General features: G+C 39.9%; 1 protein-coding gene across 1 annotated transcript in view; it reads right to left on the reverse strand.

The window, feature by feature from the left end:
- The window catches only part of Phc2 (polyhomeotic homolog 2), a 119533-nt gene extending 106529 nt beyond the window's left edge, over window positions 1–13004 (reverse strand). The window contains exon 1 of the mRNA XM_004640994.2: window positions 12891–13004. The gene's annotated coding sequence lies outside the window, so the exon portion shown is untranslated. The remainder of the gene's footprint in view (window positions 1–12890) is intronic.
- Window positions 13005–19824: the final 6820 nt, after the last annotated feature.

Here is a 19824-nt window from a genome sequence, read left to right on the forward strand (position 1 = left end):
GTGCTGGGGGATTGAACCGCGGTCCCTGATGCTTTTGCTAAGCTTGTTCTAAGTAGGTGCTTTAGACCACTGAGCCATCTCTCCAGCCCCCAGTGTTTCACTTTTAATGTTTATTTATTTATTTTTTTTTGTGGAACCAGGGATTAAACTCAGCCCCTTGCGCTTGCCAGGGAAGCACTTATTTCACTGAGCCATCTTGCTGGCCCCATTGTTTAAATCTTTGATCCAATTTGACTATAGTTTTGTAGTAACACAATTCATAATAACTAAAACATGAAAGCGGCATATATATCCATCAATAGTTGAATAGATAAAGAAAATGTGGTATTTATACACAGTGGAGTGCTACTCTGCCATAAAGAATAAAACTCAGCCATTTGTAGTAAAATGGAAGCACCTTGAGATCATAATGTTACATGAAATTAATGAGACAAACTTCAATATTGCATGGTTTCTCATATATGACACACTCAAAACATAAATGAAGTACAAAATAAAAGAGAGAAAATAGGGAGATAGATGTATATGGGAAGAGGACCAAGAGTTGGAGGGATGGAGGAAGGGAGATGGAAAAAGAATGAAGATGTATCATGTACACATACCAACTCCTCACAAAGGATGTTATTATTATGTATTGCCAACATGTACTAGTAAAAAATTTAAAAACTATTCTATAATGTTACCTTCAGGCTATGCATATAAAGTATATGAAACATAAACAGATTTCATATGTAGAGTTGGGTCCTAACCCCAAGATATATCATTATTTTTATGTAAATATTCCAAAACTCAAAATACTTTAAAAAATGTATTTGGTACAAGGTCTCACTACACAGCTTGGACTTGGACTCATAGCGATTCTCCTGTTTTCAGCCTCTCCAAGGCTAGGATTAGAATCATACACTACCACACCTAATCTCAGTGGCTGACTCAGTGTGTCCAAGGCACTACTGGCATGGCATGCGATGCCGGGGATTGAACCCAGTCCCTGCACTTGCCTAAGCAGGCATTTAGTCCACTGAGCTATATCATCAGCCCTCAAAATACTTCTGATCTCAACAACTTCAGATAAGGAATACTTAACCTGTAGTAGATGCCTTATACAGAATGGCACAGGTAGGAATCATTACAGAAAAATTATTGTCAAATATGAAAGTTCTTCATTAAAATCATAAATTTAAAATACAGAGTTACAAACAGTTGCTAAAAGGCCTATCTGAATGATAGGTTAGGTATGGTGTTATGTATATATCTTTTTCAATTCAACTGCTCAATGTATAGATAATAATGTACTATCTTCACTGCTTTATTTTTATTTTGATTTACTATATGTAAATTATGAGCTTCAAATTATTTTTGTAAAGAAAGAAACTCTGACTAGCTGTCAAAATTCTGCCTTTTGTAGCCAATCATACACAAATGCAAAATGATCGTCACAACACTGTTTGTGGTTTATTTGCAGCTAAATTGCGCTACTGAGGGTAATGGTTCCTGACATTGTAAAAAATAGCATGGTACAGTAAAAAAAAACTTGAACTTGTCATTTAGTATCACTGAATTTCAGCTTTCATTATATACTAAGACATACAACTAAAACCTGAATGTACAAGGCTGTTAATATTGAGATACTCGACAAATTTAAGATGCTAAATGAAAGAACCTGCATAAATATTCTGTCTCTCTGTTTCTGTTGTCTCTGTCTTTCTCTCCCCCTCATCTCTGTCTGTCTCTGTCTCTGTCTGTGTCTGTCTGTCTGTCTATCTGTCTCTCTCTTACACACACACACACACACACACACACAAACACACACACGTTAATAGTTGAGGTTGATTTATTATTCCATATAACTTAGCTCAAGACCAGACTGTCTAAGTTCAGGTTCTGGTCTCATTACTTACCAGTCATATGACTCTTAGCCAAGCTATCTAACTGTTCTGTTTTTCAACTTCCCATTTATAAATGAAAATAATAATAGAACTCCCCTTATATAGTTGTTATGAAGATGAATGATTAAATACACTTAAAATGCTTATACTAGGGCCAGGCAGATGGTAAACTCTACATACATGCTTGTTGGAATTATTATTCTTGTGTTAGTTGTTATCTCATAATATTCACCCTTTTAATAAACTAAGCAGTACAAGTGACAATCCTCAGATCTCTGCCTCTTGTATCAGATATCTGCCTCTGCTGCCATAACAAATTAGTATAAATTTCATGGCTTAAAACAACAAAAATTTATTCTCTCACAGTTCTGGAAGTCAGAAATTCAATAGTAGTTTTGTCATGCCAGAATCAAAGGTGTTCCCAGGGCCGCATTGCACTGGGTAGTTCTAGTGAAGAACCTGTTTGTTCTTGGTTCTTACAGGTTTTGGTAGCTTCCAACATTCCTAGCAGCTGTATCACTGCAGTCTTTGCCTGTATGGTCACACTGCTCCCTCCTTGTGTTTCCCTTTGCTCTCTTTTACAAGGGCATTTGTGTTTGGCCAAGCCAGATAACCAGGACAATCTTCCCACATAAAGATCCTTAATTTACTTACATCTTCAAACACCCTTTCACTATATAAGGTAATATTCACAAGTACAAGGGATTGGGATCTTAAATAGTTGGGTGATCATTATTCAGTCTATTAACTCATCACTGGGGTAGATTGATTTTTGTATGGAAATGACAATGTTCAGCTCTGCCTACAATAGATCTATTAATACACAACAAACATATTCCAAGGCACAATTCATAAACCTGGATGTAGGTCCCCAAACTGTGAACACAGAATCTATAATGATGTATAACACTATACTCGTAACATGTACTCAAACCTATAAAATTAAGACAGTCACCACAAACTTTGGGGGAGGGGAAGCAATCTTCAAAATAGAGTGGAACTTTTTTATTTTAACAAATTTATTTATTTTTCCTATGTATTTATTTACTTATTTTGATACAGGGTCTTGCTTTGCGGTTTTGGACTTGTAGTGATCCTCCTGTCTCAGCCTCTCCAGTTCTGGGACTATGGTGTTCGTTACCATGTCAGATTTTGGGGCTGGCACAGTGTGCCTGGGGTTCTGGGGCCAGCACGGCATGTGGAGTAGGGATCCAATTCATGTCCTTGTGCTTACTGGGCGGGTGCTTAGACCATAGAGCTAGCTCCCCAGCCAGAGAGTGGACCTTCTTATGATTCAAATAGAATATCTTGGAAAGAGACTAGATTTGATGATGACAGGTATGACTGATACATCTTACAGAGCTGTTAGAAGTTCTCATGTAATGCCATTGCTGGGTAAGTACCATATATAATCTGTACTCACAATTATTATGTAGCAATAATAACAGCACCTCCAGTACAACTCAATCTTCTGTTTAAGTAGAAATATTGCCTGATAATCAAGTTATTTATTTTCCAGAGTAGGAGAGTTACTCCTATGAAGGCTGTGATATTATAAGGAAAAGGCACTACACAGACAGGTGAAGAAAATGTCCCAGTCTAAGATTCTTTGAGGTATATCCATCCCTGGGGAAACAGGAAAAGAAGACATAAGAAAGGGCACTGTAAATTAGCAAAGGATAGGAAGTAGGGCCAAAGAGTTCTGCATGTGACTAAGATGACTAACATAGTACTTAAGATTTAGGGGAAGCAAGAAGAATAAAATAAGAATTTAAGTCTACAAAAGGTGGTATAGCAGATTCTTTCTTTGTAAGAATTTGTTAAATTATTAGAACTTTGTACTTTAGAGAGACGATGGCTGAGAAGAAAGTGTTATGACAGGAGCAGTACAATTGGGGGAATAGAGTTGAGGCCAGCACAAATCAGCTCACTTTTAAATCCCTGAACATAAACACTGGAATTGAGACAAAACCGAGGAAAAGCTAAAAATGGAAAACTCAAAATAGTATGTGCTTAGTGAAATGAAAACACTGCAACAACTCTAAGACATGGATGGTGTGTTATTTCTCTCGGTATTTAGCCTAGCACCATCAGTTAGCCTCACCTTCAAGGGTAAAAACACAGGCATTAGGTGAGAATTCAAAATAAGAGGTTCTTTTCTAACTGTGTGGTTCTATCTGTAGTCCCACTTTGGTCCAAACCATCCTTCACATTGCTGATGTGCTCTTCCTAAGTGGCAAAGCAGGTCATGTCATTCTTAAAGTGCTTTAAATTCCACACCTGTCCCCATTTAGTGTAAATCTCTTAGCCTGGCAAACCAAGCCTTTGTGATTTGATTCCTTGTCACTCTGGCTGTCTTCCTCATGCTATGCTGTGGTCCTGCTGGGCTGATGAAGTTTCCCATGTACATCCTCTCTCCCTCCTAGATGCCCTACTTGTGCATACATTGCTTCCTGTCTGCCAGAGGAGCCCTGCCTTATCTTTCAGTCATCATCTCAAATATAATTTTCTCCAGAAAAATTTCCTAACACTTCTAAGCAGAATTAAGTGATTCCTCCTCTAAGTTTTCAAAATCATTTGCTCATGCTCATACTATGACACTAATTGTGTCATTAATGTTTCAATGTCTGTCTTCCTTTTGATACCTCAGATTGGATTCTATTCATTTTTGCATCCCCAGATAATTGAATGGGATGAGGAAGTGTTTTTAAAAAAATGGTTGAAGAAATGAATAGACTGTAAGCCCCCATCTCCAAAGAACTAAAGCTTAAATAGTCAGGTACATAAGACACAAGATATTCAAAGTCAACGAGAAATTGGTAAGATCATTTCTGTAATTAGAAGATTTTGTCATGATTGACAGCTCTAATACTGCAATCTAACTGTTCCCTGCTATTATGATCAGAAACAGGATTAATTTCTATTTAAAATTAATTCAAAATGATATTCCATGTCTTATATTATTCTTAACCACTTCTCACATTCAGTTTGCCTTTGATAAACCAATTTCATTTTCATGTGCTTTAAGGTCTTTGTGAAGTAACTTTTATTTAAAAATGTTCCAAAAGACAAGTTCTTCCTTCTTACTTTATTCTCTTTTCTTCCTCTCTTGCTTAGGTGAATGGGAAACTTTAGTGATAAACCAAGGATGAGAATAATGAGTTCAAACTTACTGAACATTTGTGGGGAAGTTATTATATTTCTTATGTCTCAACTTTTTCTTCCTTCAGATAGATTTAGCTTCACTACTTGGAAGATCATAAGAAAGAATAAAAGGTAAAAATTTCATGGTATTTGCCTATCAGGTATAAGTATTTGAGGTAGGAGTTAAGATTATCTCCTTTATGCACAAGAAGACAGGAACACAGAGTAACAGGTGAAAAGCAATGAAGAATACATTTAAAGGGCGGTGGAGGCAAGGCTGGAATCCAAGTGTTCTGGTGTAAGTGTCCCTGCTCCAACACTTCCTCCTCTACCTCTTTAAGGCATAAAGTGAAAGCTATGCTGTAGTTTTCACTACAAAACCCCAGCATGTTAAAGTATAAAGGAGCTTATAATTATACTTCTTTTCAGATAAATACAGTCCTTATTTGTAATTGAAAACAAAAGTCTTCAAAAAAGGAAAGACGACCATGAACTTCAGACATAGAACAATGTTTTGTATTTCAATCTAAATACATTTTACACCCAAGACTCTAAACTATCTGTAGTGTACAGATAAACCAACGAGGATCTCTTTTGATTTTAGCCATTGAGGAGATGGTTGTGTCCTCTGCTAATACTATAACTACAATAAAGAAGACACTGTCACTGAAAGTACATCCACTGTTGGATGTGAATCTTCTGAGGAGCAACTACCATAGTACAGAAGTATGGCACAACAAACAATGTTGTTAGGTTTTTTCTACAGAAACAAAATTGCATTTTTTTTGAAAAAAAAAAGCATTGAACAATTAAGCTCATATCATTTTCTACTCGAAAAAGTAATTCAGAGAAAAATTTAAGGAATATCCATTAGGTGTAACCCATTATCTTCACATGGTTGGCAACCTCTTATGATTCCATTCCCTTTGCAGCAATGTACCACTTGGAAAGTGCTGAATACTTACTGAATAAAGAACTATTGTCTTAGAGATGAATTCATAGAAATTTGTTTCCAGATGGTTCCTTAAAAGGAATGGGTGCTGTAGAACAGTGGTCATTTGCCCTAGAGAACTCTACTGCCCTAGAAAACTTACTCCTCAGGGCTCTTGAAAAGTCTCCAGTCTCATTTGTCTGTACCCATGATTTCTACATCTCATATTGGAGAGAACAGAGAAAGATCATGTTACATTGCTTCTTCAGGCCTGTGTTAATTCCTGAGAGGTTTTCTCTTCTGTCAGGAAAAGTTGCCCTGGCAACCGTATTTACATACTCAAATCCCCTCCCCTTCTTTGATTCACTGCTTGATATAAAAATTAATGTGCACTGAATCACTGAAACTTACAAGTTGATCAGTCTAACAGACCCACAAAATTTTAGACTCTGGTCTCTGCCACAAACCTTCTTAAAGAGCCTGTTCACTTTCTTTAGAAAGGTGACTATAACAATTTTTAGTTCTAGTATTTTAAAACACATTTAATACATAGTCTGCATCTTTCTGGTTACAGCTAGGAAAAAGAATATTCTCCCAAGAGCATCTGGCTAATATTAGTTAAGAAGATAAGAACAAAGAAGTACCTTAGTTCTGAGTAAGCAAGTAAACTATGATAAAGCACTAGAAGAAAGGAGTTAAGGACCCAGAAAAAAAGTACAGGTTATAGGGGTGGTACCGGGATTCACAGATTAAGTCAAGGTCAAGATGTCTTCCTTAGAGTAGATGAATCAAGCAGTCTTTAACACAAATAGTAGTTTGTTTATATTTTCACTTTTAATCATGACACACAAATGTATAGTTTGGGAAATGGTGAAGGATATATTTTATCATAGGCCACAGCCTGGATATTTTGCAGTATAAATGAATTTTCTAAAAAATAGAGTGAAAATGTAACAGTAGGACCTATTCTTAAGCTCAATCAATGATCATTTATTGAGCATCTATTATGTTAAAGAAATAGTTTTAGGAATTAAAATTATATGCATGAAAAGGACAGCATCACCAGAAACTATTACAATGTGGTTCAGTGTTAGTATAGAAAAGTACAAAGGAAGATCAGAGAGGAAGGGTAATAATTAATAAAAAGCAAGCTGAGAAATGCTTCTGAGAAATAGTGCTTGCATTAAGCTTTAAAGCTTAAAGATAAATGCATTGATTGCTTTAAGCTGATAAAATGTTTGAGTGATTGTTATACAGCAATAGATTACTGTAAAACCTTATGGAGACAATATACCACAGTACAAATAGAAGACTATGGAGAATATCTAGCTGTTTAAATGAATTTTGCTTCATGACATACATTGAAAAGCTCTTAATATTTTTAATCTCATAGTCTTAGGTTTACTTTGTCTATGTTGGAAGTAAAAAATAAGGAAAAAACACTCAGAATGAGAAGGAGATACATAATTGGAAGAGGCAATGCAATCTCAGTCTTGTCTGATTTCTTCCACCAGGGAATCCATCACAAGGTCTGTTCTGAGGGGACTTGGTCAAGTGGCCAGTTAGTGTGCTGTGGTCAGCACTTGGTTAAATCATTAGCCAGAGAGTTTAGGAGTGAGTAAAAATTATTTTGAGACAGTGCGCAATAACAATGAAAACCAGAAAGATCTATTTTTTTTGTCAGTTCCAAGTAGTGATATAAAGCCAAAAAGGAGAAAAAATTAAATTTTCTGCCTTTGATGATCTATGTGGGTAGATGAACGAGTAGAACAAGCAGGAAAGGCAATAGCAGAACACGAGTATTCCAAACAACTGTGGTAGGCAGGGCCTGATGGGCCAATGCTGCTGGGTAACACATAGTTTGGGGGTTTAGGGTGGCATCAGCCTGATTAAAAAGCACCAGATCAGAGTAGATAAGTTGTAGAATATCCTTTCAACTTCAATTTCTGCCTCAAGAAGTTGAAAAATAGTCTCTCTAGTTTCCCTAGAGCAAATGGGTACATCTGACTACAAAAGGAATAGAAATGAATTCGTTTTATTTACATTAGGAATAAAACAGCACCAGGGCTGTAACTCTATCCAACAACACTCTTGAAACATGACAGATGTTTCCAGACCTCATTCTAAGGAAATAATTTTTTCCTTCTTTATTCTCTTACACTACCTGGGAATCTACTTAAAATTTAAAATATCTCCCTCTTGTCCTTCATTTTATCAGACACAACTGGTCCAAAATGAGAAACACAGGAAAATAAGACAGCAAGGACTCTGGGCCACCTGGCCAAAATAAAGGCTTTGTATGACATGCTTTCCCGCTTTAGGAAGTAGCAATGATACTTTCAGGCAGAACTGGTTACACAGTCTATGGGGTCTACTACAAAATGAAAATGCAGGACTCTGTCTACAAATCATGAAGCCTTCACGACAGCAATAACAGAGCATTAAGCCAAGCATGGGGCCCTTCTGCACGAGCTGCATGGCCATGAAGCTGGTCCTGCTGTCAGACAGCACACAGGGTCCTATAGAAGAGTTTCAGAGTGGGAGATGGATCTAAACCCTATCTCTGACACTCATTAACTATGTGACCTTGGCCTAGGCAATTTATCTCACATCTGTTTCTAAGAGTTTATATAGTTAGATTCTAGTACAGTGAGGATTAAGTGGAATAATGAATAGGATATATACAATGTGATTAGCATAATGCCTAGCACATAGCAAGTATTCAATAAATGGTAACTCTACTATTGCTTTTCAGTGTAACGATGTACAGGTAGTTCATAAAGTGGTACGTTTAAGAAATGAATTGCTATTAAGAATATGAAAGAATAACATTTTAGAACCAAATAATGAAGCAGGTAAGGAAGACTAAATCTTTTGACTGTTGCTTTTTCTAATTGCTTTCCTATTTCTTTTCTTTCTTTCATTGTCAAACATATAAAGGGTGATCTGCACATCATCTCAATTTCTTAGCTGTACCTCATGCTACAAAATCTTCTCTTATCTGGCTTTTAACACCCCCCTCATAGAAGCAATTGCTTCCTAAAAGCTGTCTCTGACCTCCTGTTTACTAAATAGAACGGACATCTGCCAAGTTTTCTGTAGAATCTCAAACTGCTGACCAGTTCCTCTAGCTTGAACCCATCTCTGGATACCTGTGAGCCTGCACTCTTGTGGTTAATAGTATATTTAACTGGTCAAGCATCTATCAGAGGGGCACCACAAATGGTGGGGTGACTACAATGCATACATTAGATAAATAAATCAGTTCTTTTATTTCTCTGATAGTCCTTTTCTACCCTAGTGATTTCCTTTCTTTTCCCTTTCTCCTCAAATGTATCTAAACTCTAAGTTTTGCTCTTTGGTCCTCTGTACTTCTATTTCTGTGCTGATGCCACTAGAAAACTCAGCTAATCATAAACTACAGTGATTAACTTTTCTGTATAAGACTCCAAAGAATCCCCCTTTCCAAACACTTACAGGGCATATCCACTGAGAAGTTCTAGTATCTTCTCAAGATAGCATTTAGCTTCTCCTCCCTTAAACTGACTTTCCTTTCTGTCCAATTGTTGATAGGATTTTTATTTGTGTGTCTTACTTTTTGCTAATCCTTTACTACAGGTAAAGACTATATTTGCTGCTGGTTTATCTCTAATCATTTATATCTAATCAATCACTAAGTCTTATTTGTTCACTTTTCCTTTATAGTACTTATTGGACTCATCTCTTACTTTCACTGTTACTTCATTTCAATTCCTTATTCTCTCACACTAAGACCATGTAACTAACCTACTAATTGGTTATAGAGTCTCTTTCCCTCCCTTCTAAAACTCCAATCTCCACATTTCTGTTAAGAATTTTCATGACCCCATACTTTCTTAACCAAAATTCTTGACTTTCTATCATTTACAGAATAGAATCCCTACTTCCTATTTGGCACTCAATGCCTGCTATAATCTGACTTCAGGAAACTTCCAATTTTACAGATTTTCTACTTAAACCTTCTGTTCTTGGCAGACTGAACTCATTAGTTAGCACCTGAAAATTTCTTCTATATTCTGGCCTGTTGTTTCACAAACATGACTTACTGTCTGAAATTCCTGTCCATCTTCCTTTGAACATGGCTCTGAAAAAGCCTCTCTTGGTAATCATAGTCCATAGCTCTTATAATGCCACGTTTAGCACCTCAAATAAGTGCTGAATGAGTGCTCTGCCTTTGTGACTTCATTTAGTCCTCATGACTGTATGAGACAGGAAACATTATGGTAGATGAAGAGACTGAGGTCAAATAACTTATCCCAAATCACGTAGCAAGTGATTGGTAAAACTGAAATCCAAATTCTTGTTAAACTGAGAATTACCCCAATAGGATACCACCTCTTTCATTTCCTATCTCCTGCAAAGCACAAATGTAGCACAGTATTTGCACACAAGCAGATATTCAGTAGATATGTTGTTGTGAAGATTGCTTAACTGCTACCCATGATTTTCTAGAACTCAGACTTGTCAATCTTAGCCAAGCACGATAGTAAGCTCTTGTGTCAATCCATAATATAGTTATATGTCTCAATCCATAATATAGTTCCAAACAGTTTTGCCAAACACCACAACTCATTCTAAAGTTTGGTGCAAGCAAAGCTAAAATGCCTTTATCTCATGCAAACACCAGGTGATTTCAAGGGATGTAATCTACTTCTGGGCTCATTCTTGTATTTCTAATAATCAGGAAGTAAAAGTAGGCTGGCTAGTTGACAGTTTATGAGGTAAAATGGACTACTTAAGAGTTCTAGGCATAGATACTAAGGCACCAGAACAGATTTTCTCTCCTCTAGCAAGACCTCAGTTAAAAAAATACAAAGTTAAAAATAGGTGGAAACAGATCAAGAGAAGAGGATAATAGTAAGGAGGGATAGCACATAAAGGAGGTAGTACAGGAAACAATCTACCTAGGAGATGGCATGGTCCTCTGCACAGTTGTTTGAAGCTGTCAGAACCACTGCCATTCTAGCAGCTGTCACCAAGTAACATGGGTTCTATCCCAGCAGAATGACTCATGTTCTGCACTGAACTGCTTGCTCTGACCCATAGCACAGTCCAATCCTCTCTTAATCCAGATCCTTCTAGCACCTGATCTTATTACTCATTTCTCTAGGCCTCACAGATACCACATTCAGCATTGCTCTCCTATGACCAGCATATTCTTTTATATGGTTTAGATTTGCCCTCCTAGGATGCTGCCTCCAGTGCCACCATTAGGGCCAATTTTTAGGTCCTGCACCTTGGAGCTACTGTAGTAGCTGCCTTTTTTTTTTTTTTTTTTTTTGTAACTTCTGCTTGTTGGCTCCTTTCTTGCAAAGATGTGAATGAGGTTCAGAGAAATGGATGGGGAGAGAAAAAAGATAAGAAGAAAAATATCCCGGGGAAAATTATGATAAATGAGAAGTTCTAGTTAACTTTTGGAAAGTTACCTTATAGAGAAAGGAAAAATGTCGCAGCTGCAATTTAAAAGACTCTAAGTGGCTGCATTTACTCTGTGCTCTCAGCTTTGGTTTTCCCTCCTGCTCTTTCCATCATCTTTGCAAGGCAATCTCCTATTTTCATCCTTCAGTATTTGGCTTCAATGTGTTTTCCTCTTATGTTCTACAGCTAATTGTTCCCTCTTCTGTTCTGTTTTTCTGCATCTCTAAGACAAAGAAGAGTGTGCCTAGACCACATATTTATTGTTGTGTGAGGAAAGACATCAAGAGAAATCTGGAAGTGCAATTTGCACTTCATTTGCAAAAAATCAATTTGGTCTTTGGTACTTTTCTTATGTAACCACATTTTCACTTGATTTTGGAGAAATGACTTTAGATTCATAAAGGAAGCTCCACTGGCACAGTAGCTGACTTTTCAATACCACTGATAGAAACATTTTCCCTCCACACTAAAATTCTCAGGGCGAGCTTAATAGTGGCGGCACATTCCCTGTCCTACCATTTCTACTGCAGTGAAAACTAAATGACACTGTGAGCCTAAAGCTGCCATCAGTTTTAGTGAATTGTGGGAGGGGTAATAATTAAAAGATGACACTTCTGCAGAAGACTCGGAGAGGACAGGATGAGGAGGATTAATTTGAGCCTTGCCTTATAAGAAATTTGTTAGAAACTCACGTAAAACAGCTGCTTGCTCTGTACATGACAGACCCGATCCAGGTGTCCAGCAGTGACCTTTTCCCATGGGTTTCGGCTGATCACCCAGCCCAAAAAACAAAAACAAAAACGCAAGGCGCAAGTTCCTTTCTCGAGCATCCCTCCTTCTCCTGCCTTGGGGCCGTTTCCTCTTCAGACTGTCCTGTCCTAGCATCAACCAGTTCCCTCTGCTGGTGCCACCACGCACCAGTCTTGCCTTCTTCCTGCAGCCTCCCCTACCCCCAGGCTCTACTCAGGGTCTAACGTGACGGCTGCCGGGCTGTCAGGCCGAGGCTGAGGAGGGGGCGCCGCGCTCAGGCCCCCGCCCACAAGGTCTCCCACACTCTGAGGGACAGCACAGGAGACGCAGGCCTCGCGAGGCCACGGGCGGCCGAGACAGGCCTCTGCGCTCGGCGGGGCTCCCAGCCTCCGAAGGAGCGCGAGTGCTGGGACCTCAGCCGCTTCCCGGTAGCCTCCTGCAAGCCGAGGCCCCAGAGCTCGCTGCAGCCCTCAGCCCCTTCCCGGACCCGGGGCGCGGCGGCCAGCCAGTCGTCGGCCCGGACTGCTGGGTCAGGCCGCCCGCCTCCCGGTGGGTGTCCACGGCAATGCCCCGCCTCGCGCGGCCCAACCGGCCGCTGTGCCGGGCCGCGGCGTGACAGCTGGGAGCCTAAAGGGTTAAGCCGGCAGCCCGGCGCCGAGTGTCCCCCGCGCGCAGCCTGCCGGCCGTGAGCCGGTCCCAGCGCGCACGCGCCCGCCCGTTACCTGCGGTGGCCTTCGCGCTCCTCCTCCACCTGGCCGCTCTCTCCCGGGGGCCGCCCCTCAGCCCGCCCCCTAGGCTCGGCGCCGCGCACCCTGCCGGCTACTCCGACGCGGCCCTGGGAGGAGGGGCGGGGGCAATTAACATATATTAGCATACCAGTGTTATCACGTGGCAGCTCCAGCCAATGGCCACTCTGGAAAGGCGGGGATTGGGCTGCACACGCCTCGGTGCTGCTCCGGGCCTGAACCGGTGACCATGGCAACGGCTGGGTGGGGAGCGGGGGAGTGGGGTGGTGCTGCAGCCCTGTGGCCCTCGGGGAGTATCTGCCCTACCTGAGCTTCTCTTGGCATCAGTACCTTTCCCGCTTCGCGTAGGGAAAAGGCCGACTTTAGCTTAACATTCAGATTCAGCACTTACTGAGTGGTACTTAACCACGTGCCTGACACTTTTCAGCAAAATGTGATTCTGAGGGTAGCTCTCTGATGTCTGTACTTGCCCAAGATTATACAGCTAGAGAGTAGCAGATTTGGGGTGTGGCTCCAAAGCTAGTGTGATGGAGTCTCATTGTATCAGGCTAGTTTAATTTAGGCTTGGGCATTAGAAGCTCTTCTCTAATAGAACTTTTGAGATGTGACTGTGTGAGCTGCTCTTAATCCTAACTCAAGTAAATCTTGTGACAAGTGCCATGTTAAGGTCACAGAGGCTAAGTATTAAAAGAGCAAAGCCACCAGATTGGTAGGGGCACCCTAGAGCTTGCCTCTCCTGTTTTACCCCCTGTGTGCTTAATAGTTCACTTAAAGGCAGAGTGTTCACACACAGCTGCATATAGACTTGTTCAGCTCAGTGGTAACCCAATGTCAAGTACTTGGACTGGGCCCTATGGCTCAAATGAATAAACTCTACAGGCATTTTACAGGCTTATCAAAGGTAGTTTTGAATATATGTGCATTTTGCTTTACTGGGTGGACATAAAATCCAATTTCTAAACTGCATTTGATATCTCAAAGTATACCTAGAAGCAGCCACACTTTAATTAATGTCCCGACTTGGCTGCTGGTTGATTGTGAATTTAGGCAAATTATATGATGTCTGTATGCCTAAATTTCCTTACTTGTAAAGTAGGGGTGTTGTGAGAATTAAATGGATTAATGTACAAAAAGCATTTAATATTGGCCCTGACCCAGGGTAAACTTCCATAATTGCTAGCTGTTGTCATTTCTGCTGTTGTCTTGGGAGCTTTCCTAAGATCAGACAACCCCTGTGTACAGACCCTCTCAAGGCTTCTTAGCTGGCAGAATTCTGAATCTGCCTCTGTGCTGTGGAACATTAAGCAGCGTGTTGTGCTGCTGAAGGCTTGTTATCTCTCCAAATGACAGTCTCTCTTTTGGGGGCCATAAATAATTTCTGGGCTCAAAGGAGCTGGTTTCTCTTGCACATCTCCTAGCACCAAATTACCGGAGTGGCTCTTTGCAAAAGAGACTTGACAAACAGTGGAGCCATAAGTCAGGCTCCTGAAGCACTTTTATGAGTGCCTTAATGAGGGAGATGAGCTGTCATCAGGAACTTGTCCCGTCTTTCCTGAGCACAGGAAATGAGCTCTTTGTGCTCAAAGGGTTTCCTAAACTGAGGAGCAAAGAGTTTTCAGGAAGTGGGCTGGGGATGAGAATCTGTGACTCAGAGAGTCCCAGGGCAAAACAGCCCCCATCCTGCCATTCAGCCTATGAGGTCAGATTACTCCTGGTCTTATGGCAGCAACAGCACCAAAGGGTGGCTTGTGGGTGTGTGGATGTGTGAACACTCCTGTTCCTTCAATGTGTACATCTAAATCTTCCTGTGCCAAATATACTGCAGTGTAGAACAATGGCTAAGGGGTAGAAAGCAGATGTGAATCCTGTTTCTGCAACTCAGCTATCTGTGTGACATTCAGAAAGTGGCTTAACCTCTTTCCATCTCAATTTCCCACATTTTCAAAATGGAACTAATAACAGTGCCTGTCTTACAAGGCTCTTGTTAGGATTAGATGAGCTGCCAACATGAAGTGCTTGGAGAAACCTATAGTAAGCACCAGAGATACATTTGGTAATTAAACAAAAACAGGTAAGTCCAGTCCATATTACTGTCTGGAGAGATAACTTCAGCTTTAGATGAGGTGCCCTAGACGCTCTCCCAAACACTGATGCCCTCCAACCCTTCTGACTTGCATATACATGATGCCCAAGCATAGGAAGGAAAGTCCCTTGGAACTCTAGTTTGTACCCTACATTGCTATACTCCTTTCTGTGTGTATGAACTTGACCAACTTGTTTCACACCTTTGAGCTACATTTTTGCCATATGTGAAGTGATCTTAACTTCCTCCTGGAGCTGTTCAGAGCATTCTATGAGACGGTGTGTGGCAGGAGGTGCTGAGGACCTGAGATGGACCAAGCCTCTACTTGATCTAAATCAGCCTGCTCTTTTACAGAGCTGTTTCTGGAGGAATCTTTATTTTCCTTTTGTTTCTGAGAATTGTATGTTTTTAAAAATTAATTTTTATTGGTACATTTTAGATTCACATAATGGTCATATTCATCATAGGGAATTTGTACCTGTACATAATATATCCTGATTCTTCTTTTTTTCTTCTCCCAATTCCTTCCCCTCCCTTCAACTTCTCTTCCCTTCCTTAAAAAAATGTTGTTGCCATTTTTTCCTTCTAGTCTCTCTCTTTTTTTTTCTTCAAAAATGAAAATAACATGTATGGAGCACTTACCCTGACCTCCTGCTGTGTATAGCATCTTATTCAATCCTCCCACTAACCCTAAGATCTAGAGAGATTAAGTAACTCGTTTAAGATTTCAATGGGTGTTAGTGGTAGAGCCAGAATTCCAGCCAGGACTTACCTGATTCCCAAGACCATGCTGATAACCCATCATGGTGTGTACAGACCTCCAACACCAGGTTGGCTCTTAGAACTCAAGGAATATGTGCTGTTAATTTCATTAGCATTCCTCCCCTATCCCTGTACCTTCTCTTTTGTCACTTACAAGTGCCTTGCAGAATAAGTGCTCCATATATATTTACTGAATGAGTGAAAATAAATGACAGTGGCATCTCATAGTGATGAAAGCTTTTTATTTTTTGGACTGTCCCTTTCTGGAAGAAAGGCAGCAGGCAACCCTTCTCCTCACCTCCAGAATCATCTCCTGGCTAATAATCACGTGGAAGGTCTCCTTTCTTTGCCCATGGATGAATCAAGTGTCTGGGTTTCAGATACGTGGAATAGACAAAATAATGACTCATCTTTGTGTATATTTGGAGAGATGTCAGGGGCACTGGAGCTTGCTAGGGTTCTGGTAATATGCTTCAGTAGGATGATTTCCAAATACAGTAATGGTCTTGGATAGGTATATTAGTTTTCTAGGGCTGCCATGACAAAGTACAGTACCACAAAATAGCTAGCTTAAAAAAAGCTGGATTGATTCTTGTACAGTTCATCAGGCCAGAACTCAGATACCATGGTGTCATTAGTGTTGAGTCCTTTAAGAGCTCAGAGCAGGAGTCTGTTTTGTGTGTCTTTCCTACTTTCTGGTGATTGCCTGCAATCTGTATCATTCTTTTGTAGATGCATCAGTTCAACCTCTGCCTCTGTTGTCACTCCATGTTCTCCTTATGTATCTATGTCTAAATTTCCCTCTTCATATAAGCACATTAGTTCTTGGAATAGGATTGACTCTAATCCAGTATGACTCACGCTAACTTGATGACTTTTCCAAAGACCCTATATTTCCAAGTAAGATCACATTTACAGGAACTGGAGGCTATAATTTGAAACACACACACACACACACACACACACACACACACACACATTATGTTTCAAAACAATACATTTGGGGTAGGGTAGAAAGGAGAAACAAAATGATGAAAAGAGGATGAACAGAAAGAGAAAATATTCTGTTAAGGAAAGGTCATACTGACAGGATGGAGTGTGACCAATGGGATCAAACATTTTATCCTTGATTAATTCTATTTTTCCAAAAGCAGTCTTCAGCACATAGGCTTACAATATCAGAGCTAGAAGTGACTTTTGAGGTTCATTTATTTATTCCACAAGCATTTATCAAACACTCTATGAAGAGCTAAGCATTCAGAGAAAAAGACATCTGAGAAAATGTGGCTCAGAGTATGGATGGGAATTGCCTAAGATCACACATTAAATTAGAGTATAGCCAGTAACCGAGTAGTATCCTGGGCCCTAATCTTAAGCTATTTTGATGCCTACTACAAAGGCTAGATATCTCCCTAGGCCTGGCTTCTGATGCACAGACAGATCAAAATTTTTAAAAATTGTGTTCTTGTACATTACCAACTTCCCCAATCTCCTACAAGCTGATCCACCTTGGACAAAGCTAGAAACATCCCTTCTGTGGAAGTGAGATCTGGTGATCTTCTCTTTGATTCAGTTGTCTAGTCTTAGATACACTGTCTCTAGGTACAAAAGCAAAATTGGGAATAAGGGAACTTCTTGGAGACAGATTTTTTTTTTGTATTAATGGATAAGTCATCATGGAATGAACCCTTAGAAACTATTTCATCAATAAATGGAAATACATCTCCCCAGTTAGTGCTACAAGCTATTTCTGTCTGACTGCTTCAACAGCCCATGTTTAGTGACAGTGTTTAGCTGGTTTATAATAATTGAATTTCACTCTCAGAGTCACAGTTATTTTAACATAAACAGTTCATTTGCCACTGCATCATTAGAAGAGATGGTGTTTTGATCCTAATACTGGTGGCTGATACCAAAATTGTCCTGCCTGGAGCTGTCATGTTGTGAGATATCAGCCCGGGGCAGTGAGGCTGAAAACTGGGGCAGGCCGGGTCAGAGATGGGGTCAACCCAGCAGGAGTTGTCAGATCAGAGCAGGGGTGAAAAGGAGGTCAAATGGGAGATCAAAGTCCAGGAACTAGGGCAGGTACAGTCAGTCCTGCTTTTCTCCAGTTGGATCCCGTTGGAAAGATGGCTCACCAGTAGATCCTCTGAGCAGGGTTGCTGCTCAAAGGTCCTCGGAGGGTTCTTTGTAATTGGTCTGGATTCTTCTCTTCACAAAGGGGAATGAGTGAACATTATTCAGCAGGCCTTATAGTCACATAATCAGGTCTATCTTAAAAATAATAGAAGCAGCCTTCTTTGTTCTAACTACCTGGCTCCCTAGGATTTCTCCTGATTTTTTATATAGATGGTTTTAGGTTTAGTTCCATGTAAGCATCAGAGTGCCCTGTGAGGTTGTTAAGATATGAATTTCCTGGGCCTACCTCTAAGTCTGAGGTGGCTGCTGACATCTTGAGAGGCAATGTGATGCAGTGGCTGAGAGCGAAGACTGCAGACGCAGACTGCTTAGATTGCAATAGTTCTGCCACCAATCCAGAGAACTTTGATGCATTTCCTAACATTTTTGTGCCAATATATTATTGGTCACAGGGAACAGTACTATTCATATCATTGGTTTATTATGAAGGTTAATGATTTAACACGTGTTAAATCCTAGAATTTAGTATGATCAATCGATGTTACTATTCATATTGGTTGGCTTCTCGTTGGTGGGACCAAATGACATACACATTTTCTTTCTTTTTTTTTTAATTTTAAAGAGAAAAACAGTGAAACAAAATTTCAAAACAAGATAATAGAGTAACAATGGTTAATACACCATGTATTGTTATCTTTAAGGTAGTTGCTAAGAGTACAAGTTATAGGCATGAAAAATTGACCAGACAATATTAGCGCAAACCTTTCTTTTCAATGAACTAAGAGAAATTAGTATTATCACTATCTTAATTGTCATCTAAACATATAGTTTTTTCTTTTCTTTTTACCTTCTTTCTTTTCTCCCATACTGGTTTCTCTTTCCTTTTGAACAGTTTCTTCCCATTTCGCAATATCTGTTGTACATTTTGGATCTTATTTACTCTTTCACCTTTTCATTTTAGGGAAACAATTTGATATTTACACATGCAAATCTGATTTATTTCACTTATGGGTATGTTCTCAAATTGCATCCATTTAAAGAAGATTTATTTTTGCTAACAGACTCTGAGGGTTTAGTCGATGGTTAGCTGGCTCCAAAACAGAAACATCATGGTAGAAGAGCTTGTCAGAGGAAAGCCTAGCCCCTCATGGCAGCCAGAAGCAGAGCACAGAGGAAGTGTGGCAGCAGGAGAAAACTTTCCAGAGGCTTCTCCTCAGTGAACATCTCCACGTGGGTCCTGTCTACTAATAGCTTTTATTCAGCTACAAATTGCTCATACAGTAATGAATATGTTCATCCCCTAATGAGATTAGCACCCCCATGACCCAATCACCTCTCGAGGAATGTCTTAATACAGCCAAGTTGACAATGAGCTTAGATGTCACATGTTGTTATCTTTCTTTTACCAAGGTCTATAAGGATTTGGAAACATACTCTTTGTTCATTCCTTCATTCATTCATTCATTCACTCACTCATTCATTCATTCATTCATTCAGTCTTGACTTTTTCTATAAATACATGCCAAGTAGTCCTACCTGTCAGGACTCTTCTTAAACACACACAGTCCTCTCCAGTTAATAGCATGGAACCAATATTGATTCCATTGTTCTACTCACTGCCTTCAGATCTCGAACCCTCATTGGGTTCTGAAGCTCTGGTCTTCACCTCTTGTGCCCACAGGCACAGTAACCTTCATTTCATGACCCTAACCTGCAACAAAATGGAAAGAACATAGGGATCATTTGGACTTTGTGCACCATTTTTTTAGTAAGTGTTATTGCACATTGCATGTAGAAGGTACCTTTTGTCTATTGATCAGAGGAAGTCACCATATCCCTCTTGTATCTACAGAAAAATAGCTTATAAATATATGTGTGGCTCTGCCCTCAGCCTAGGCCATAGCTGGTGAGTCAGGGTGGGTATCT

The sequence above is a fragment of the Octodon degus genome, unplaced genomic scaffold (genome assembly GCF_000260255.1).
Source record: "Octodon degus isolate 3935 unplaced genomic scaffold, OctDeg1.0 scaffold00130, whole genome shotgun sequence".
NCBI classification, from domain to species: domain Eukaryota; kingdom Metazoa; phylum Chordata; class Mammalia; order Rodentia; family Octodontidae; genus Octodon; species Octodon degus.